At 55.6% G+C, this 22,059-nt stretch overlaps 13 non-coding genes across 13 annotated transcripts; all 13 read left to right on the plus strand.

The window, feature by feature from the left end:
• The first annotated feature begins 9 nt into the window (after window positions 1-9).
• Window positions 10-128, plus strand: LOC143417807 (5S ribosomal RNA). Its single transcript, XR_013097955.1, has one exon. It is a non-coding gene; the product is annotated as a 5S ribosomal RNA (ribosomal RNA).
• A 1,364-nt stretch (window positions 129-1,492) lies between these two features.
• On the plus strand, window positions 1,493-1,611 carry LOC143417470 (5S ribosomal RNA). Its single transcript, XR_013097691.1, has one exon. It is a non-coding gene; the product is annotated as a 5S ribosomal RNA (ribosomal RNA).
• Window positions 1,612-2,706: 1,095 nt separating this feature from the next.
• LOC143417616 (5S ribosomal RNA) lies at window positions 2,707-2,825 on the plus strand. Its single transcript, XR_013097762.1, has one exon. It is a non-coding gene; the product is annotated as a 5S ribosomal RNA (ribosomal RNA).
• Window positions 2,826-4,783: 1,958 nt separating this feature from the next.
• On the plus strand, window positions 4,784-4,902 carry LOC143417471 (5S ribosomal RNA). Its single transcript, XR_013097692.1, has one exon. It is a non-coding gene; the product is annotated as a 5S ribosomal RNA (ribosomal RNA).
• A 1,095-nt stretch (window positions 4,903-5,997) lies between these two features.
• On the plus strand, window positions 5,998-6,116 carry LOC143417617 (5S ribosomal RNA). Its single transcript, XR_013097763.1, has one exon. It is a non-coding gene; the product is annotated as a 5S ribosomal RNA (ribosomal RNA).
• A 1,768-nt stretch (window positions 6,117-7,884) lies between these two features.
• Window positions 7,885-8,003, plus strand: LOC143417808 (5S ribosomal RNA). The gene has a single exon (XR_013097956.1). It is a non-coding gene; the product is annotated as a 5S ribosomal RNA (ribosomal RNA).
• A 1,720-nt stretch (window positions 8,004-9,723) lies between these two features.
• On the plus strand, window positions 9,724-9,842 carry LOC143417318 (5S ribosomal RNA). The gene has a single exon (XR_013097539.1). It is a non-coding gene; the product is annotated as a 5S ribosomal RNA (ribosomal RNA).
• Window positions 9,843-10,936: 1,094 nt separating this feature from the next.
• On the plus strand, window positions 10,937-11,055 carry LOC143417809 (5S ribosomal RNA). The gene has a single exon (XR_013097957.1). It is a non-coding gene; the product is annotated as a 5S ribosomal RNA (ribosomal RNA).
• A 1,135-nt stretch (window positions 11,056-12,190) lies between these two features.
• LOC143417332 (5S ribosomal RNA) lies at window positions 12,191-12,309 on the plus strand. Its single transcript, XR_013097553.1, has one exon. It is a non-coding gene; the product is annotated as a 5S ribosomal RNA (ribosomal RNA).
• Window positions 12,310-16,554: 4,245 nt separating this feature from the next.
• On the plus strand, window positions 16,555-16,673 carry LOC143417166 (5S ribosomal RNA). The gene has a single exon (XR_013097383.1). It is a non-coding gene; the product is annotated as a 5S ribosomal RNA (ribosomal RNA).
• Window positions 16,674-18,234: 1,561 nt separating this feature from the next.
• LOC143417810 (5S ribosomal RNA) lies at window positions 18,235-18,353 on the plus strand. The gene has a single exon (XR_013097958.1). It is a non-coding gene; the product is annotated as a 5S ribosomal RNA (ribosomal RNA).
• A 2,109-nt stretch (window positions 18,354-20,462) lies between these two features.
• On the plus strand, window positions 20,463-20,581 carry LOC143417167 (5S ribosomal RNA). Its single transcript, XR_013097384.1, has one exon. It is a non-coding gene; the product is annotated as a 5S ribosomal RNA (ribosomal RNA).
• An 857-nt stretch (window positions 20,582-21,438) lies between these two features.
• Window positions 21,439-21,557, plus strand: LOC143417509 (5S ribosomal RNA). The gene has a single exon (XR_013097731.1). It is a non-coding gene; the product is annotated as a 5S ribosomal RNA (ribosomal RNA).
• The last annotated feature ends 502 nt before the right edge of the window (window positions 21,558-22,059 follow it).

Here is a 22,059-nt window from a genome sequence, read left to right on the forward strand (position 1 = left end):
GGGCCAGCAGCTTACGGCCATACCACCCTGAGCACGCCCGACCTCGTCTGATCTCGGAAGCTAAGCAGGGCTGGGCTTGGTTAGTACTTGGATGGGAGACTGCCTGGGAATACCTGGTGCTGTAAGCCTTTCATTTTCATGTCATTGAACCGCTTTTGATCCAGAGAAGGGGTGTATTAAAAGACCAAAAGCAGCTGCCCATTAATGAGGGCACATTAACGACATTGCTTTTGGCTGTTTTCCAATGTCTTGTGCTGCTAGCTGATGCCACCTACACCACACCAGGGCCTGAGTGACCGGCTGGGGCCACTTACACCACATCAGGGCCTGTGGCTCTTGCTCAGGCCACTTACACCACACCAGGGCCTGTGGCTGCTGGCTGAGGCCACTTACACCACACCAGGGCCTGTGGCTCTTGCTCAGGCCACTTACACCACACCAGGGCCTGTGGCTCTGGCTGAGGCCACTTACACCACACCAGGGCCTTAGTTGCTATTGAGGCCACTTACACCACACCATGGCCTGTGGCTCTGGCTGAGGCCACTTACACCACACCAGGGCCTGTGGCTCTTGCTCAGGCCACTTACACCACACCAGGGCCTGTGGCTCTGGCTGAGGCCACTTACACCACACCAGGGCCTTAGTTGCTATTGAGGCCACTTACACCACACCATGGCCTGTGGCTCTGGCTGAGGCCACTTACACCACACCAGGGCCTGTGGCTCTGGCTGAGGCCACTTACACCACACCAGGGCCTTAGTTGCTATTGAGGCCAATTACACCACACCAGGGCCTGTGGCACTGGCTCAGGCCACTTACACCACACCAGGACCTGTGGCTCTGGCTGAGGCCACTTACACCACACCAGGGCCTGTGGCTGCTGGCTGAGGCCACTTACACCACACCAGGGCCTGTGGCTGCTGGCTGTGGCCATGTACACCACCCAAGGGCCTTAGTTGCTATTGAGGCCACTTACACCACACCAGGGCCTGTGGCTGCTGGCTGAGGCCACTTACACCACACCACGGCCTTAGTTGCTATTGAGGCCACTTACACCACACCAGGGCCTGTGGCTGCTGGCTGAGGCCACATACACCACACCAGGGCCTTAGTTGCTATTGAGGCCAATTACACCACACCAGGGCCTGTGGCTGCTGGCTGAGGGCACTTACACCACACCAGTGCCTGTGGCTTCTGGCTGAGGCCACTTACACCACACCAAGGCCTGTGGCTCTTGCTCAGGCCACTCACATCACACCAGGCCCTGCGCTTCTGGCCGAGGCCATCTTCACCAAACCAGGCCCTGTGCTGCTTCCTGAGGCCATCTTCAACAATCCAGGGTCTGTGCTGTTAGATAAATGCTAAACTGAGCCGTTGGGTTAGGGTATTATGCAAACATGCAGGTATGGTTAAAGGATTGTTTTCGTAACTTCAGGTACTTGCCACCTAATCAGTTGAATCCATAAATTGAGACATTGTGCTGGGGCCAGCAGCTTACGGCCATACCACTCTGAGCACGCCCGACCTCGTCTGATCTCGGAAGCTAAGCAGGGCTGGGCTTGGTTAGTACTTGGATGGGAGACTGCCTGGGAATACCTGGTTCTGTAAGCCTTTCATTTTCATGTCATTGAACCGCTTTTGATCCAGAGAAGGGGTGTATTAAAAGACCAAAAGCAGCTGCCCATTAATGAGGGCACATTAACGACATTGCTTTTGGCTGTTTTCCAATGTCTTGTGCTGCTAGCTGATGCCACCTACACCACACCAGGGCCGGAGTGACCGGCTGGGGCCACTTACACCACATCAGGGCCTGTGGCTGCTGGCTGAGGCCACTTACACCACACCAGGGCCTGTGGCTGCTGGCTGAGGCCACCTACACCACACCAGGGCCTTAGTTGCTATTGAGGCCAATTACACCACACCAGGGTCTGTGGCTCTTGCTCAGGCCACTTACACCACACCAGGGCCTGTGGCTGCTGGATGAGGCCACTTACACCACACCAGGGCATTAGTTGCTATTGAGGCCACTTACACCACACCAGGGCCTGTGGCTGCTGGCTGAGGCCACTTACACCACACCAGGGCATTAGTTGCTATTGAGGCCAATTACACCACACCAGGGTCTGTGGCTCTTGCTCAGGCCACTTACACCACACCAGGGCCTGTGGCACTGGCTGAGGCCACTTACACCACACCAGGACCTGTGGCTCTGGCTGAGGCCACTTACACCACACCAGGGCCTGTGGCTGCTGGCTGAGGCCACTTACACCACACCAGGGCCTGTGGCTGCTGGCTGAGGCCACTTACACCACACCAGGGCCTGTGGCTGCTGGCTGAGGCCACTTACACCACACCAGTGCCTGTGGCTTCTGGCTGAGGCCACTTACACCACACCAGGGCCTGTGGCTCTTGCTCAGGCCACTCACATCACACCAGGCCCTGCGCTTCTGGCCGAGGCCATCTTCACCAAACCAAGCCCTGTGCTGCTAGCTGTGGCCATGTACAACACACCAGGCCCTGTGCTGGTTCCTGAGGCCATCTTCAACAATCCAGGGCCTGTGCTGTTAGATAAATGCTAAACTGAGCCTTTGGGTTAGGGTATTATGCAAACATGCAGGTATGGTTAAAGGATTGTCTTCGTAACTTCAGGTACTTGCCACCTAATCAGTTGAATCCATAAATTGAGACATTGTGCTGGGGCCAGCAGCTTACGGCCATACCACCCTGAGCACGCCCGACCTCGTCTGATCTCGGAAGCTAAGCAGGGCTGGGCTTGGTTAGTACTTGGATGGGAGACTACCTGGGAATACCTGGTGCTGTAAGCCTTTCATTTTCATGTCATTGAACCGCTTTTGATCCAGAGAAGGGGTGTATTAAAAGACCAAAAGCAGCTGCCCATTAATGAGGGCACATTAACGACATTGCTTTTGGCTGTTTTCCAATGTCTTGTGCTGCTAGCTGATGCCACCTACACCACACCAGGGCCTGAGTGACCGGCTGGGGCCACTTACACCACATCAGGGCCTGTGGCTGCTGGCTGAGGCCACTTACACCACACCAGGGCCTGTGGCTGCTGGCTGAGGCCACTTACACCACACCAGGGCATTAGTTGCTATTGAGGCCAATTACACCACACCAGGGTCTGTGGCTCTTGCTCAGGCCACTTACACCACACCAGGGCCTGTGGCACTGGCTGAGGCCACTTACACCACACCAGGGCCTGTGGCTGCTGGCTGAGGACACCTACACCACACCAGGGCATTAGTTGCTATTGAGGCCAATTACACCACACCAGGGTCTGTGACTCTTGCTCAGGCCACTTAGACCACACCAGGGCCTGTGGCACTGGCTGAGGCCACTTACACCACACCAGGGCCTGTGGCTGCTGGCTGAGGCCACTTACACCACACCAGGGCCTGTGGCTCTGGCTGAGGTCACTTACACCACACCAGGGCCTGTGGCTGCTGGCTGAGGGCACTTACACCACACCAGTGCCTGTGGCTTCTGGCTGAGGCCACTTACACCACACCAGGGCCTGTGGCTCTTGCTCAGGCCACTTACACCACACCAGGGCCTGTGGCTGCTGGCTGAGGCCACTTACACCACACCAGGGCCTGTGGCTGCTGGCTGAGGCCACTTACACCACACCAGGGCCTGTGGCTGCTGGCTGAGGGCACTTACACCACACCAGTGCCTGTGGCTGCTGGCTGAGGTCACTTACACCACACCAGGGCATTAGTTGCTATTGAGGCCAATTACACCACACCAGGGTCTGTGACTCTTGCTCAGGCCACTTACACCACACCAGGGCCTGTGGCTCTTGCTCAGGCCACTTACACCACACCAGGGCCTGTGGCTCTGGCTGAGGCCACTTACACCACACCACGGCCTTATTTGCTTCTGAGGCCACTTACACCACACCAGGGCCTGTGGCTGCTGGCTGAGGCCACATACACCACACCAGGGCCTTAGTTGCTATTGAGGCCAATTACACCACACCAGGGCCTCTGGCACTGGCTGAGGCCACTTACACCACACCAGGGCCTGTGGCTGCTGGCTGAGGCCACTTACACCACACCAGGGCCTGTGGCTGCTGGATGAGGCGACTTACACCACACCAAGGCCTGTGGCTGCTGGCTGAGGCCACTTACACCACACCACAGCCTTAGTTGCTATTGAGGCCACTTACACCACACCAGGGCCTGTGGCTGCTGGCTGTGGCCATGTACACCACCCAAGGGCCTTAGTTGCTATTGAGGCCACTTACACCACACCAGGGCCTGTGGCTGCTGGCTGAGGCCACTTACACCACACCACGGCCTTAGTTGCTATTGAGGCCACTTACACCACACCAGGGCCTGTGGCTGCTGGCTGAGGCCACATACACCACACCAGGGCCTTAGTTGCTATTGAGGCCAATTACACCACACCAGGGCCTGTGGCTGCTGGCTGAGGGCACTTACACCACACCAGTGCCTGTGGCTTCTGGCTGAGGCCACTTACACCACACCAAGGCCTGTGGCTCTTGCTCAGGCCACTCACATCACACCAGGCCCTGCGCTTCTGGCCGAGGCCATCTTCACCAAACCAGGCCCTGTGCTGCTTCCTGAGGCCATCTTCAACAATCCAGGGTCTGTGCTGTTAGATAAATGCTAAACTGAGCCGTTGGGTTAGGGTATTATGCAAACATGCAGGTATGGTTAAAGGATTGTTTTCGTAACTTCAGGTACTTGCCACCTAATCAGTTGAATCCATAAATTGAGACATTGTGCTGGGGCCAGCAGCTTACGGCCATACCACTCTGAGCACGCCCGACCTCGTCTGATCTCGGAAGCTAAGCAGGGCTGGGCTTGGTTAGTACTTGGATGGGAGACTGCCTGGGAATACCTGGTTCTGTAAGCCTTTCATTTTCATGTCATTGAACCGCTTTTGATCCAGAGAAGGGGTGTATTAAAAGACCAAAAGCAGCTGCCCATTAATGAGGGCACATTAACGACATTGCTTTTGGCTGTTTTCCAATGTCTTGTGCTGCTAGCTGATGCCACCTACACCACACCAGGGCCGGAGTGACCGGCTGGGGCCACTTACACCACATCAGGGCCTGTGGCTGCTGGCTGAGGCCACTTACACCACACCAGGGCCTGTGGCTGCTGGCTGAGGCCACCTACACCACACCAGGGCCTTAGTTGCTATTGAGGCCAATTACACCACACCAGGGTCTGTGGCTCTTGCTCAGGCCACTTACACCACACCAGGGCCTGTGGCTGCTGGATGAGGCCACTTACACCACACCAGGGCATTAGTTGCTATTGAGGCCACTTACACCACACCAGGGCCTGTGGCTGCTGGCTGAGGCCACTTACACCACACCAGGGCATTAGTTGCTATTGAGGCCAATTACACCACACCAGGGTCTGTGGCTCTTGCTCAGGCCACTTACACCACACCAGGGCCTGTGGCACTGGCTGAGGCCACTTACACCACACCAGGACCTGTGGCTCTGGCTGAGGCCACTTACACCACACCAGGGCCTGTGGCTGCTGGCTGAGGCCACTTACACCACACCAGGGCCTGTGGCTGCTGGCTGAGGCCACTTACACCACACCAGGGCCTGTGGCTGCTGGCTGAGGCCACTTACACCACACCAGTGCCTGTGGCTTCTGGCTGAGGCCACTTACACCACACCAGGGCCTGTGGCTCTTGCTCAGGCCACTCACATCACACCAGGCCCTGCGCTTCTGGCCGAGGCCATCTTCACCAAACCAAGCCCTGTGCTGCTAGCTGTGGCCATGTACAACACACCAGGCCCTGTGCTGGTTCCTGAGGCCATCTTCAACAATCCAGGGCCTGTGCTGTTAGATAAATGCTAAACTGAGCCTTTGGGTTAGGGTATTATGCAAACATGCAGGTATGGTTAAAGGATTGTCTTCGTAACTTCAGGTACTTGCCACCTAATCAGTTGAATCCATAAATTGAGACATTGTGCTGGGGCCAGCAGCTTACGGCCATACCACCCTGAGCACGCCCGACCTCGTCTGATCTCGGAAGCTAAGCAGGGCTGGGCTTGGTTAGTACTTGGATGGGAGACTACCTGGGAATACCTGGTGCTGTAAGCCTTTCATTTTCATGTCATTGAACCGCTTTTGATCCAGAGAAGGGGTGTATTAAAAGACCAAAAGCAGCTGCCCATTAATGAGGGCACATTAACGACATTGCTTTTGGCTGTTTTCCAATGTCTTGTGCTGCTAGCTGATGCCACCTACACCACACCAGGGCCTGAGTGACCGGCTGGGGCCACTTACACCACATCAGGGCCTGTGGCTGCTGGCTGAGGCCACTTACACCACACCAGGGCATTAGTTGCTATTGAGGCCAATTACACCACACCAGGGTCTGTGGCTCTTGCTCAGGCCACTTACACCACACCAGGGCCTGTGGCACTGGCTGAGGCCACTTACACCACACCAGGGCCTGTGGCTGCTGGCTGAGGACACCTACACCACACCAGGGCATTAGTTGCTATTGAGGCCAATTACACCACACCAGGGTCTGTGACTCTTGCTCAGGCCACTTAGACCACACCAGGGCCTGTGGCACTGGCTGAGGCCACTTACACCACACCAGGGCCTGTGGCTGCTGGCTGAGGCCACTTACACCACACCAGGGCCTGTGGCTCTGGCTGAGGTCACTTACACCACACCAGGGCCTGTGGCTGCTGGCTGAGGGCACTTACACCACACCAGTGCCTGTGGCTTCTGGCTGAGGCCACTTACACCACACCAGGGCCTGTGGCTCTTGCTCAGGCCACTTACACCACACCAGGGCCTGTGGCTGCTGGCTGAGGCCACTTACACCACACCAGGGCCTGTGGCTGCTGGCTGAGGCCACTTACACCACACCAGGGCCTGTGGCTGCTGGCTGAGGGCACTTACACCACACCAGTGCCTGTGGCTGCTGGCTGAGGTCACTTACACCACACCAGGGCATTAGTTGCTATTGAGGCCAATTACACCACACCAGGGTCTGTGACTCTTGCTCAGGCCACTTACACCACACCAGGGCCTGTGGCTGCTGGCTGAGGCCACTTACACCACACCAGGGCCTGTGGCTGCTGGCTGAGGCCACTTACACCACACCAGGGCCTGTGGCTGCTGGCTGAGGTCACTTACACCACACCAGGGCATTAGTTGCTATTGAGGCCAATTACACCACACCAGGGTCTGTGACTCTTGCTCAGGCCACTTACACCACACCAGGGCCTGTGGCACTGGCTGAGTCCACTTACACCACACCAGGGCCTGTGGCTGCTGGCTGAGGTCACTTACACCACACCAGGGCCTGTGGCTGCTGGCTGAGGCCACTTTCACCACACCAGGGCCTGTGGCTGCTGGCTGAGGTCACTTACACCACACCAGGGCCTGTGGCTGCTGGCTGAGGGCACTTACACCACACCAGTGCCTGTGGCTTCTGGCTGAGGCCACTTACACCACACCAGGGCCTGTGGCTGCTGGCTGAGGCCACTTACACCGCACAAGGGCCTGTGGCTGCTGGCTGAGGCCACCTACACCACACCAGGGCCTGTGGCTCTTGCTCAGGCCACTCATATCACACCAGACCCTGTGCTTCTGGCCGAGGCCATCTTCACCAAACCTGGCCCTGTGCTGCTTGCTGTGGCCATGTACAACACACCAGGCCCTGTGCTGGTTCCAGAGGCCATCTTCAACAATCCAGGGCCTGTGCTGTTAGATAAATGCCAAACTGAGCCTTTGGGTTATGGTATTATGCAAACATGCATGTATGGTTATAGGATTGTCTTCGTAACTTCAGGTACTTGCCACCTAATCAGTTGAATCCATAAATTGAGACATTGTGCTGGGGCCAGCAGCTTACGGCCATACCACCCTGAGCACGCCCGACCTCGTCTGATCTCGGAAGCTAAGCAGGGCTGGGCTTGGTTAGTACTTGGATGGGAGACTGCCTGGGAATACCTGGTGCTGTAAGCCTTTCATTTTCATGTCATTGAACCGCTTTTGATCCAGAGAAGGGGTGTATTAAAAGACCAAAAGCAGCTGCCCATTAATGAGGGCACATTAACGACATTGCTTTTGGCTGTTTTCCAATGTCTTGTGCTGCTAGCTGATGCCACCTACACCACACCAGGGCCTGAGTGACCGGCTGGGGCCACTTACACCACATCAGGGCCTGTGGCTCTGGCTGAGGCCACTTACACCACACCAGGGCCTGTGGCTGCTGGCTGAGGCCACTTACACCACACCAGGGCCTGTGGCTGCTGGCTGAGGCCACCTACACCACACCAGGGCCTTAGTTGCTATTGAGGCCACTTACACCACACCAGGGCCTGTGGCTCTTGCTCAGGCCACTTACACCACACCAGGGCCTGTGGCTGCTGGCTGAGGCCACTTACACCACACCACGGCCTTAGTTGCTATTGAGGCCACTTACACCACACCAGGGCCTGTGGCTGCTGGCTGAGGCCACATACACCACACCACGGCCTTATTTGCTTCTGAGGCCACTTACACCACACCAGGGCCTGTGGCTGCTGGCTGAGGCCACATACACCACACCAGGGCCTTAGTTGCTATTGAGGCCACTTAATCCACACCAGGGCCTGTGGCACTGGCTGAGGCCACTTACACCACACCAGGGCCTTAGTTGCTATTGAGGCCAATTACACCACACCAGGGTCTGTGGCTCTTGCTCAGGCCACTTACACCACACCAGGGCCTGTGGCTGCTGGCTGAGGCCACTTACACCACACCAGGGCATTAGTTGCTATTGAGGCCAATTACACCACACCAGGGCCTGTGGCTGCTGGCTGAGGCCACCTACACCACACCAGGGCATTAGTTGCTATTGAGGCCAATTACACCACACCAGGGTCTGTGGCTCTTGCTCAGGCCACTTACACCACACCAGGGCCTGTGGCACTGGCTGAGGCCACTTACACCACACCAGGGCCTGTGGCTCTGGCTGAGGCCACTTACACCACACCAGGGCCTGTGGCTGCTGGCTGAGGCCACTTACACCACACCAGGGCCTGTGGCTGCTGGCTGAGGCCACTTACACCACACCAGTGCCTGTGGCTTCTGGCTGAGGCCACTTACACCACACCAGGGCCTTAGTTGCTATTGAGGCCAATTACACCACACCAGGGTCTGTGACTCTTGCTCAGGCCACTTACACCACACCAGGGCCTGTGGCACTGGCTGAGGCCACTTACACCACACCAGGGCCTGTGGCTGCTGGCTGAGGCCACTTACACCACACCAGGGCCTGTGGCTGCTGGCTGAGGCCACTTACACCACACCAGGGCCTGTGGCTGCTGGCTGAGGGCACTTACACCACACCAGTGCCTGTGGCTTCTGGCTGAGGCCACTTACACCACACCAAGGCCTGTGGCTCTTGCTCAGGCCACTCACATCACACCAGGCCCTGCGCTTCTGGCCGAGGCCATCTTCACCAAACCAGGCCCTGTGCTGCTAGCTGTGGCCATGTACAACACACCAGGCCCTGTGCTGGTTCCTGAGGCCATCTTCAACAATCCAGGGTCTGTGCTGTTAGATAAATGCTAAACTGAGCCTTTGGGTTAGGGTATTATGCAAACATGCAGGTATGGTTAAAGGATTGTCTTCGTAACTTCAGGTACTTGCCACCTAATCAGTTGAATCCATAAATTGAGACATTGTGCTGGGGCCAGCAGCTTACGGCCATACCAACCTGAGCACGCCCGACCTCGTCTGATCTCGGAAGCTAAGCAGGGCTGGGCTTGGTTAGTACTTGGATGGGAGACTGCCTGGGAATACCTGGTGCTGTAAGCCTTTCATTTTCATGTCATTGAACCGCTTTTGATCCAGAGAAGGGGTGTATTAAAAGACCAAAAGCAGCTGCCCATTAATGAGGGCACATTAACGACATTGCTTTTGGCTGTTTTCCAATGTCTTGTGCTGCTAGCTGATGCCACCTACACCACACCAGGGCCTGAGTGACCGGCTGGGGCCACTTACACCACATCAGGGCCTGTGGCTGCTGGCTGAGGCCACTTACACCACACCAGGGCCTGTGGCTGCTGGCTGAGGCCACCTACACCACACCAGGGCCTTAGTTGCTATTGAGGCCAATTACACCACACCAGGGTCTGTGGCTCTTGCTCAGGCCACTTACACCACACCAGGGCCTGTGGCTGCTGGCTGAGGCCACTTACACCACACCAGGGCATTAGTTGCTATTGAGGCCACTTACACCACACCAGGGCCTGTGGCTGCTGGCTGAGGCCACCTACACCACACCAGGGCATTAGTTGCTATTGAGGCCACTTACACCACACCAGGGCCTGTGGCACTGGCTGAGGCCACTTACACCACACCAGGGCCTGTGGCTCTGGCTGAGGCCACTTACACCACACCAGGGCCTGTGGCTGTGGCTGAGGCCACTTACACCACACCAGGGCCTGTGGCTGTGGCTGAGGCCACTTACACCACACCAGGGCCTGTGGCTGCTGGCTGATGCCACTTACACCACACCAGGGCCTGTGGCTGCTGGCTGAGGCCACTTACACCACACCAGTGCCTGTGGCTTCTGGCTGAGGCCACTTACACCACACCAGGGCCTGTGGCTCTTGCTCAGGCCACTCACATCACACCAGGCCCTGCGCTTCTGGCCGAGGCCATCTTCACCAAACCAGGCCCTGTGCTGCTAGCTGTGGCCATGTACAACACACCAGGCCCTGTGCTGGTTCCTGAGGCCATCTTCAACAATCCAGGGCCTGTGCTGTTAGATAAATGCTAAACTGAGCCTTTGGGTTAGGGTATTATGCAAACATGCAGGTATGGTTAAAGGATTGGCTTCGTAACTTCAGGTACTTGCCACCTAATCAGTTGAATCCATAAATTGAGACATTGTGCTGGGGCCAGCAGCTTACGGCCATACCACCCTGAGCACGCCCGACCTCGTCTGATCTCGGAAGCTAAGCAGGGCTGGGCTTGGTTAGTACTTGGATGGGAGACTGCCTGGGAATACCTGGTGCTGTAAGCCTTTCATTTTCATGTCATTGAACCGCTTTTGATCCAGAGAAGGGGTGTATTAAAAGACCAAAAGCAGCTGCCCATTAATGAGGGCACATTAACGACATTGCTTTTGGCTGTTTTCCAATGTCTTGTGCTGCTAGCTGATGCCACCTACACCACACCAGGGCCTGAGTGACCGGCTGGGGCCACTTACACCACATCAGGGCCTGTGGCTGCTGGCTGAGGCCACTTACACCACACCAGGGCCTGTGGCTGCTGGCTGAGGCCACTTACACCACACCAGGGCCTGTGGCTGCTGGCTGAGGCCACCTACACCACACCAGGGCCTTAGTTGCTATTGAGGCCAATTACACCACACCAGGGCCTGTGGCTCTTGCTCAGGCCACTTACACCACACCAGGGCCTGTGGCTGCTGGATGAGGCCACTTACACCACACCAGGGCATTAGTTGCTATTGAGGCCACTTACACCACACCAGGGCCTGTGGCTGCTGGCTGAGGCCACCTACACCACACCAGGGCATTAGTTGCTATTGAGGCCAATTATACCACACCAGGGTCTGTGGCTCTTGCTCAGGCCACTTACACCACACCAGGGCCTGTGGCACTGGCTCAGGCCACTTACACCACACCAGGACCTGTGGCTCTGGCTGAGGCCACTTACACCACACCAGGGCCTGTGGCTGCTGGCTGAGGCCACTTACACCACACCAGGGCCTGTGGCTGCTGGCTGAGGCCACTTACACCACACCAGGGCCTGTGGCTGCTGGCTGAGGCCACTTACACCACACCAGTGCCTGTGGCTTCTGGCTGAGGCCACTTACACCACACCAGGGCCTGTGGCTCTTGCTCAGGCCACTCACATCACACCAGGCCCTGCGCTTCTGGCCGAGGCCATCTTCACCAAACCAGGCCCTGTGCTGCTAGCTGTGGCCATGTACAACACACCAGGCCCTGTGCTGGTTCCTGAGGCCATCTTCAACAATCCAGGGCCTGTGCTGTTAGATAAATGCCAAACTGAGCCTTTGGGTTAGGGTATTATGCAAACATGCAGGTATGGTTAAAGGATTGTCTTCGTAACTTCAGGTACTTGCCACCTAATCAGTTGAATCCATAAATTGAGACATTGTGCTGGGGCCAGCAGCTTACGGCCATACCACCCTGAGCACGCCCGACCTCGTCTGATCTCGGAAGCTAAGCAGGGCTGGGCTTGGTTAGTACTTGGATGGGAGACTACCTGGGAATACCTGGTTCTGTAAGCCTTTCATTTTCATGTCATTGAACCGCTTTTGATCCAGAGAAGGGGTGTATTACAGTTTTTCTCGATTGCTTAAACACTATAACCAGGCCTCTAAACTAAAATTTCAAAACCGTAACGCTATTGGTCAAAAAGCACACCCATTTCCCTGAACTATAAACACTATTCCCTGCTTTGACACATGACTCAAATTTGGTGAACTGTTACTGCAAAACTCTACACACAAATCCCTACATTTTACAGTGCTTACACCATGTAGTCATTTAGAAAGCACTAGCATGCAATAATGTTAACTTAAGTCAGCATAGCTTGAGCTCAATTAGCACACAATTAACCAGGTGGAAACACTAGGAGTCAAAATTTAGCACACACCAATCAGAACCTACGATGGATAGATAAAAGGGCCAAAGTCAGCTCATTCAGGTTTGAAACAATGGATCCAAAGAGATGCAAAGGAAGAGGACGTGGTGGAGAAAGAGGACGTGGTGAAGGAGGAGGACGTGGTGGAGGAAGAGGACATGGTGAAAGAGGAGGACGTGGTGGAAGAGGAGGAGGAGGTGGTCTAGGACAACAGGAAGGTGGTGGAGGAGGAGGGAGAGGTGGAGGAGGAGGAGGACGTGGTGAAGGAGGTGGAGGTGGAGAACGACGGCGACAAGGAAGGGGAAGAGCAAGGGCACGAAGACAGTCAGTCTCGGATGAAATTCGAGCCACTTTAGTTGACCATGTCCTTGTCCATGGGATGACTATGAGGGAGGCTGGGCAACGAGTACAACCAAATTTGAGTCTCTTCACTGTTGCCTCCATCATCAGAACCTTCAGGGAGGAAAACAGGTAGGTGTACTTGCAGTAAGACTGCTTTGTACAGTAACTTGTAAGTTACTGAACTTATGTGTCTTGAGTTTCAGTATGTTTCCATTATTTTCCTGTAAAATGAATGTGTGACAGTTACAGTAATGAGTGCTTCTATTTTTGTAGGACACAGAGACGACCACCTGGTGGAGGCAGGTTAAGGCTTTTGTCGGAGGAGCAAGAGAGGGAACTTGTAAACATGGTAATTGCAAATAATGTAATCTGCCTGCAAGAGATTCAAAGGAGAGTGATTGAGGATGATCATCTTTTTCGAGGCATAAATGCCATCAGCCTCTCCACAATTGACCGCATCCTCCGAAAGAATCAATTCCGGATGAAACAGGCATCCCTTTCGAACGAAACTCTGACAGAGTGAAAAACCAACGTGTGGAATATGTTCAGGTATGAGTTTTGATACTGTATGAAGTATTGTGTACCATCACAGCATGGCAGTTTATGCTGCCATTTCAGCACTCCTGAACTGTGGTTCAGGGTACCGATTGACTCTACTGTGTTATGTGTTTTGCAGAGAATCTTTGAGATTGAAGGACGGCCTGTTCCCCATGAAATAATCTTTGTGGATGAGGCAGGTTTTAACCTGACCAAAAGAAGGAAAAGGGGGAGGAACATAATTGGCCATTGGGCTATTGTAAATGTCCCTGGTCAGCGTGGGGGGAATGTCACTATGTGCGCAGCCATCAGCCAACGAGGGGTACTCCACCACCATGCCGTACTAGGACCCTATAACACTATGCTTCTCCTTGCTTTTCTTGATGGTTTAAGACAACATATGTTCCAGCTGGACTACAGGGAACCAGCACAGCCAGAGCAGCCTCACTACGTTGTTATGTGGGATAACGTCAGCTTCCATCGCGCTGCTCTGGTTCGTGACTGGTTTACCAATAACCCAAGGTTTTCTAATATCTTTCTGCCTGCATACTCTCCCTTTCTAAACCAGATAGAGGAGTTATTTTCGGCATGGCGGTGGAAAGTGTATGACCGAGAACCTTATGTCCGTGTTCACCTCCTTCAGGCCATGTAAGAGGCCTGCCTAGACATATCAGTAGATGCATGCAAGAGGATTTTCCCCCCGCTGCCTGGCTGGGGCCAATATAGTCTGTGATGTGGATGAGATTCTCTGGCCTGACCCAGACCACAGACAAGATGCTGAGGTGGGATAATGTTTCTGGTGTGTGTTGTACTGTATAGTACATGAATGACAATGTGCCACTGTACATACATTGGTTGCGTCTTTTGTGTTTATCATGTGACAAGGGTTTTGAAGGGGAGAACCATAAGCAACCTAATTGTTTTGGAACTATTGTTTTGAATTAATTGTACCGGTGTGCAAAACTCTGTTGTAGTGTGTGTGTTTTTGAGGGCTTGTGTTTGATGTCTGAGGGCAAAGTTTGGTTTTTCAGCAGGAGTGAATAGTTTTGGGTGTAGAGCTTCATTTTGACCTGGATATAGGATGTTTGGGAAATTGAGTGAGATGTTATGGATTTGTGTTTACTGTTGTGAGGATATGAGGCGTAGTTTCAAGACATGTGTTTTAGCAATCGAGAAAAACTGTAAAAGACCAAAAGCAGCTGCCCATTAATGAGGGCACATTAACGACATTGCTTTTGGCTGTTTTCCAATGTCTTGTGCTGCTAGCTGATGCCACCTACACCACACCAGGGCCTGAGTGACCGGCTGGGGCCACTTACACCACATCAGGGCCTGTGGCTCTTGCTCAGGCCACTTACACCACACCAGGGCCTGTGGCTGCTGGCTGAGGCGACTTACACCACACCAGGGCCTGTGGCTCTTGCTCAGGCCACTTACACCACACCAGGGCCTGTGGCACTGGCTGAGGCCACTTACACCACACCAGGGCCTGTGGCTGCTGGCTGAGGCCACCTACACCACACCAGGGCATTAGTTGCTATTGAGGCCAATTACACCACACCAGGGTCTGTGGCTCTTGCTCAGGCCACTTACACCACACCAGGGCCTGTGGCACTGGCTGAGGCCACTTACACCACACCAGGGCCTGTGGCTGCTGGCTGAGGCCACCTACACCACACCAGGGCATTAGTTGCTATTGAGGCCAATTACACCACACCAGGGTCTGTGACTCTTGCTCAGGCCACTTACACCACACCAGGGCCTGTGGCACTGGCTGAGGCCACTTACACCACACCAGGGCCTGTGGCTGCTGGCTGAGGCCACTTACACCACACCAGGGCCTGTGGCTGCTGGCTGAGGTCACTTACACCACACCAGGGCCTGTGGCTGCTGGCTGAGGGCACTTACACCACACCAGTGCCTGTGGCTTCTGGCTGAGGCCACTTACACCACACCAGGGCCTGTGGCTCTTGCTCAGGCCACTTACACCACACCAGGGCCTGTGGCTGCTGGCTGAGGGCACTTACACCACACCAGTGCCTGTGGCTGCTGGCTGAGGCCACTTACACCACACCAGGGCATTAGTTGCTATTGAGGCCCCTTACACCACACCAGGGCCTGTGGCACTGGCTGAGGCCACTTACACCACACCAGGGCCTGTGGCTGCTGGCTGAGGCCACTTACACCACACCAGGGCATTAGTTGCTATTGAGGCCAATTACACCACACCAGGGTCTGTGGCTCTTGCTCAGGCCACTTACACCACACCAGGGCCTGTGGCACTGGCTGAGGCCACTTACACCACACCAGGGCCTGTGGCTCTGGCTGAGGCCACTTACACCACACCAGGGCCTGTGGCTGCTGGCTGAGGCCACTTACACCACACCAAGGCCTGTGGCTGCTGGCTGAGGCCACTTACACCACACCAGGGCCTGTGGCTCCTGGCTGAGGTCACATACACCACACCACGGCCTTATTTGCTTCTGAGGCCACTTACACCACACCAGGGCCTGTGGCTGCTGGCTGAGGCCACATACACCACACCAGGGCCTTAGTTGCTATTGAGGCCAATTACACCACACCAGGGCCTGTGGTCTTGCTCAGGCCACTTACACCACACCAGGGCCTGTGGCTCTTGCTCAGGCCACTTACTCCACACCAGGGCCTGTGGCTCTTGCTCAGGCCACTTACACCACACCAGGGCCTGTGGCTCTTGCTCAGGCCACTCATATCACACCAGGCCCTGTGCTTCTGGCCGAGGCCATCTTCACCAAACCAGGCCCTGTGCTGCTAGCTGTGGCCATGTACAACACACCAGGCCCTGTTCTGGTTCCTGAGGCCATCTTCAACAATCCAGGGCCTGTGCTGTTGGATAAATGCTAAACTGAGCCTTTGGGTTAGGGTATTATGCAAACATGCAGGTATGGTTATAGGATTGTCTTCGTAACTTCAGGTACTTGCCACCTAATCACTTGAATCCATAAATTGAGACATTGTGCTGCGGCCAGCAGCTTACGGCCATACCACCCTGAGCACGCCCGACCTCGTCTGATCTCGGAAGCTAAGCAGGGCTGGGCTTGGTTAGTACTTGGATGGGAGACTTCCTTGGAATACCTGGTGCTGTAAGCCTTTCATTTTCATGTCATTGAACCGCTTTTGATCCAGAGAAGGGGTGTATTAAAGGACCAAAAGCAGCTGCCCATTAATGAGGGCACATTAACGACATTGCTTTTGGCTCTTTTCCAATGTCTTGTGCTGCTAGCTGATGCCACCTACACCACACCAGGGCCTGAGTGACCGGCTGGGGCCACTTACACCACACCAGGGCCTGTGGCTCTGGCTGAGGCCACTTACACCACACCAGGGCTTGTGGCTGCTGGATGAGGCGACTTACACCACACCAGGGCCTTAGTTGCTATTGAGGCCAATTACACCACACCAGGGCCTTAGTTGCTATTGAGGCCAATTACACCACACCAGGGCCTGTGGCTGCTGGCTGAGGCCACTTACACCACACCAGGGCATTAGTTGCTATTGAGGCCACTTACACCACACCAGGGCCTGTGGCACTGGCTGAGGCCACTTACACCACACCAGGGCCTGTGGCTCTTGCTCAGGCCACTTACACCACACCAGGGCCTGTGGCACTGGCTGAGGCCACTTACACCACACCAGGGCCTGTGGCTGCTGGCTGAGGCCACCTACACCACACCAGGGCATTAGTTGCTATTGAGGCCAATTACACCACACCAGGGTCTGTGACTCTTGCTCAGGCCACTTACACCACACCAGGGTCTGTGGCTCTTGCTCAGGCCACTTACACCACACCAGGGCCTGTGGCACTGGCTGAGGCCACTTACACCACACCAGGGCCTGTGGCTGCTGGCTGAGGCCACCTACACCACACCAGGGCATTAGTTGCTATTGAGGCCAATTACACCACACCAGGGTCTGTGACTCTTGCTCAGGCCACTTACACCACACCAGGGCCTGTGGCACTGGCTGAGGCCACTTACACCACACCAGGGCCTGTGGCTGCTGGCTGAGGCCACCTACACCACACCAGGGCATTAGTTGCTATTGAGGCCAATTACACCACACCAGGGTCTGTGGCTCTTGCTCAGGCCACTTACACCACACCAGGGCCTGTGGCACTGGCTGAGGCCACTTACACCACACCAGGGCCTGTGGCTCTGGCTGAGGCCACTTACACCACACCAGGGCCTGTGGCTGCTGGCTGAGGCCACTTACACCACACCAGGGCCTGTGGCTGCTGGCTGAGGCCACTTACACCACACCAGGGCCTGTGGCTGCTGGCTGAGGCCACTTACACCACACCAGTGCCTGTGGCTTCTGGCTGAGGCCACTTACACCACACCAGGGCCTGTGGCTCTTGCTCAGGCCACTCACATCACACCAGGCCCTGCGCTTCTGGCCGAGGCCATCTTCACCAAACCAGGCCCTGTGCTGCTAGCTGTGGCCATGTACAACACACCAGGCCCTGTGCTGGTTCCTGAGGCCATCTTCAACAATCCAGGGCCTGTGCTGTTAGATAAATGCTAAACTGAGCCTTTGGGTTAGGGTATTATGCAAACATGCAGGTATGGTTAAAGGATTGTCTTCGTAACTTCAGGTACTTGCCACCTAATCAGTTGAATCCATAAATTGAGACATTGTGCTGGGGCCAGCAGCTTACGGCCATACCACCCTGAGCACGCCCGACCTCGTCTGATCTCGGAAGCTAAGCAGGGCTGGGCTTGGTTAGTACTTGGATGGGAGACTGCCTGGGAATACCTGGTGCTGTAAGCCTTTCATTTTCATGTCATTGAACCGCTTTTGATCCAGAGAAGGGGTGTATTAAAAGACCAAAAGCAGCTGCCCATTAATGAGGGCACATTAACGACATTGCTTTTGGCTGTTTTCCAATGTCTTGTGCTGCTAGCTGATGCCACCTACACCACACCAGGGCCTGAGTGACCGGCTGGGGCCACTTACACCACATCAGGGCCTGTGGCTGCTGGCTGAGGCCACTTACACCACACCAGGACCTGTGGCTGCTGGCTGAGGCCACCTACACCACACCAGGGCCTTAGTTGCTATTGAGGCCAATTACACCACACCAGGGTCTGTGGCTCTTGCTCAGGCCACTTACACCACACCAGGGCCTGTGGCTGCTGGCTGAGGCCACTTACACCACACCAGGGCCTGTGGCTGCTGGCTGAGGCCACCTACACCACACCAGGGCCTTAGTTGCTATTGAGGCCACTTACACCACACCAGGGCCTGTGGCTGCTGGCTGAGGCCACATACACCACACCAGGGCATTAGTTGCTATTGAGGCCAATTACACCACACCAGGGCCTGTGGCTGCTGGCTGAGGCCACTTACACCACACCAGGGCCTGTGGCTGCTGGCTGAGGCCACTTACACCACACCACGGCCTTAGTTGCTGTTGAGGCCACTTACACCACACCAGGGCCTGTGGCTGCTGGCTGAGGCCACATACACCACACCACGGCCTTATTTGCTTCTGAGGCCACTTACACCACACCAGGGCCTGTGGCTGCTGGCTGAGGCCACATACACCACACCAGGGCCTTAGTTGCTATTGAGGCCACTTACTCCACACCAGGGCCTGTGGCACTGGCTGAGGCCACTTACACCACACCAGGGCCTTAGTTGCTATTGAGGCCAATTACACCACACCAGGGTCTGTGGCTCTTGCTCAGGCCACTTACACCACACCAGGGCCTGTGGCTGCTGGCTGAGGCCACTTACACCACACCAGGGCATTAGTTGCTATTGAGGCCACTTACACCACACCAGGGCCTGTGGCTGCTGGCTGAGGCCACCTACACCACACCAGGGCATTAGTTGCTATTGAGGCCAATTACACCACACCAGGGTCTGTGGCTCTTGCTCAGGCCACTTACACCACACCAGGGCCTGTGGCACTGGCTGAGGCCACTTACACCACACCAGGGCCTGTGGCTCTGGCTGAGGCCACTTACACCACACCAGGGCCTGTGGCTGCTGGCTGAGGCCACTTACACCACACCAGGGCCTGTGGCTGCTGGCTGAGGCCACTTACACCACACCAGTGCCTGTGGCTTCTGGCTGAGGCCACTTACACCACACCAGGGCCTTAGTTGCTATTGAGGCCAATTACACCACACCAGGGTCTGTGACTCTTGCTCAGGCCACTTACACCACACCAGGGCCTGTGGCTGCTGGCTGAGGCCACCTACACCACACCAGGGCCTGTGGCTCTGGCTGAGGCCACTTACACCACACCAGGGCCTGTGGCTCTGGCTGAGGCCACTTACACCACACCAGGGCCTGTGGCTGCTGGCTGAGGCCACTTACACCACACCAGGGCCTGTGGCTGCTGGCTGAGGCCACATACACCACACCACGGCCTTATTTGCTTCTGAGGCCAATTACACCACACCAGGGCCTGTGGCTGCTGGCTGAGGCCACATACACCACACCAGGGCCTTAGTTGCTATTGAGGCCAATTACACCACACCAGGGCCTGTGGTCTTGCTCAGGCCACTTACACCACACCAGGGCCTGTGGCTCTTGCTCAGGCCACTTACTCCACACCAGGGCCTGTGGCTCTTGCTCAGGCCACTCATATCACACCAGGCCCTGTGCTTCTGGCCGAGGCCATCTTCACCAAACCAGGCCCTGTGCTGCTAGCTGTGGCCATGTACAACACACCAGGCCCTGTTCTGGTTCCTGAGGCCATCTTCAACAATCCAGGGCCTGTGCTGTTGGATAAATGCTAAACTGAGCCTTTGGGTTAGGGTATTATGCAAACATGCAGGTATGGTTATAGGATTGTCTTCGTAACTTCAGGTACTTGCCACCTAATCAGTTGAATCCATAAATTGAGACATTGTGCTGGGGCCAGCAGCTTACGGCCATACCACCCTGAGCACGCCCGACCTCGTCTGATCTCGGAAGCTAAGCAGGGCTGGGCTTGGTTAGTACTTGGATGGGAGACTTCCTTGGAATACCTGGTGCTGTAAGCCTTTCATTTTCATGTCATTGAACCGCTTTTGATCCAGAGAAGGGGTGTATTAAAAGTCCAAAAGCAGCTGCCCATTAATGAGGGCACATTAACAACATTGCTTTTGGCTCTTTTCCAATGTCTTGTGCTGCTAGCTGATGCCACCTACACCACACCAGGGCCTGTGGCTCTGGCTGAGGCCACTTACACCACACCAGGGTCTGTGGCTGCTGGATGAGGCCACTTACACCACACCAAGGCCTGTGGCTGCTGGCTGAGGCCACTTACACCACACCAGGGCCTTAGTTGCTATTGAGGCCACTTACACCACACCAGGGCCTGTGGCTGCTGGCTGAGGCCACATACACCACACCACGGCCCTTTTTGCTTCTGAGGCCACTTACACCACACCAGGGCCTGTGGCTGCTGGCTGAGGCCACATACACCACACCAGGGCCTTAGTTGCTATTGAGGCCAATTACACCACACCAGGGCCTGTTGCTCTTGCTCAGGCCACTTACACCACACCAGGGCCTGTGGCTCTTGCTCAGGCCACTTACTCCACACCAGGGCCTGTGGCTCTTGCTCAGGCCACTCATATCACACCAGGCCCTGTGCTTCTGGCCGAGGCCATCTTCACCAAACCAGGCCCTGTGCTGCTAGCTGTGGCCATGTACAACACACCAGGCCCTGTTCTGGTTCCTGAGGCCATCTTCAACAATCCAGGGCCTGTGCTGTTGGATAAATGCTAAACTGAGCCTTTGGGTTAGGGTATTATGCAAACATGCAGGTATGGTTATAGGATTGTCTTCGTAACTTCAGGTACTTGCCACCTAATCACTTGAATCCATAAATTGAGACATTGTGCTGGGGCCAGCAGCTTACGGCCATACCACCCTGAGCACGCCCGACCTCGTCTGATCTCGGAAGCTAAGCAGGGCTGGGCTTGGTTAGTACTTGGATGGGAGTATGCCTGGGAATACCTGGTGCTGTAAGCCTTTCATTTTCATGTCATTGAACCGCTTTTGATCCAGAGAAGGGGTGTATTAAAAGACCAAAAGCAGCTGCCCATTAATGAGGGCACATTAACGACATTGCTTTTGGCTGTTTTCCAATGTCTTGTGCTGCTAGCTGATGCCACCTACACCACACCAGGGCCTGAGTGACCGGCTGGGGCCACTTACACCACATCAGGGCCTGTGGCTCTGGCTGAGGCCACTTACACCACACCAGGGCCTGTGGCTGCTGGCTGAGGCCACTTACACCACACCAGGGCCTGTGGCGGCTGGCTGAGGCCACTTACACCACACCAGGGCCTGTGGCTGCTGGCTGAGGCCACCTACACCACACCAGGGCCTTAGTTGCTATTGAGGACAATTACACCACACCAGGGTCTGTGGCTCTTGCTCAGGCCACTTACACCACACCAGGGCCTGTGGCTGCTGGCTGAGGCCACTTACACCACACGAGGGCCTGTGGCTGCTGGTTGAGACCACTTAC

Source organism: Maylandia zebra, linkage group LG3, assembly GCF_041146795.1.
Source record: "Maylandia zebra isolate NMK-2024a linkage group LG3, Mzebra_GT3a, whole genome shotgun sequence".
Lineage (NCBI taxonomy): Eukaryota > Metazoa > Chordata > Actinopteri > Cichliformes > Cichlidae > Maylandia > Maylandia zebra.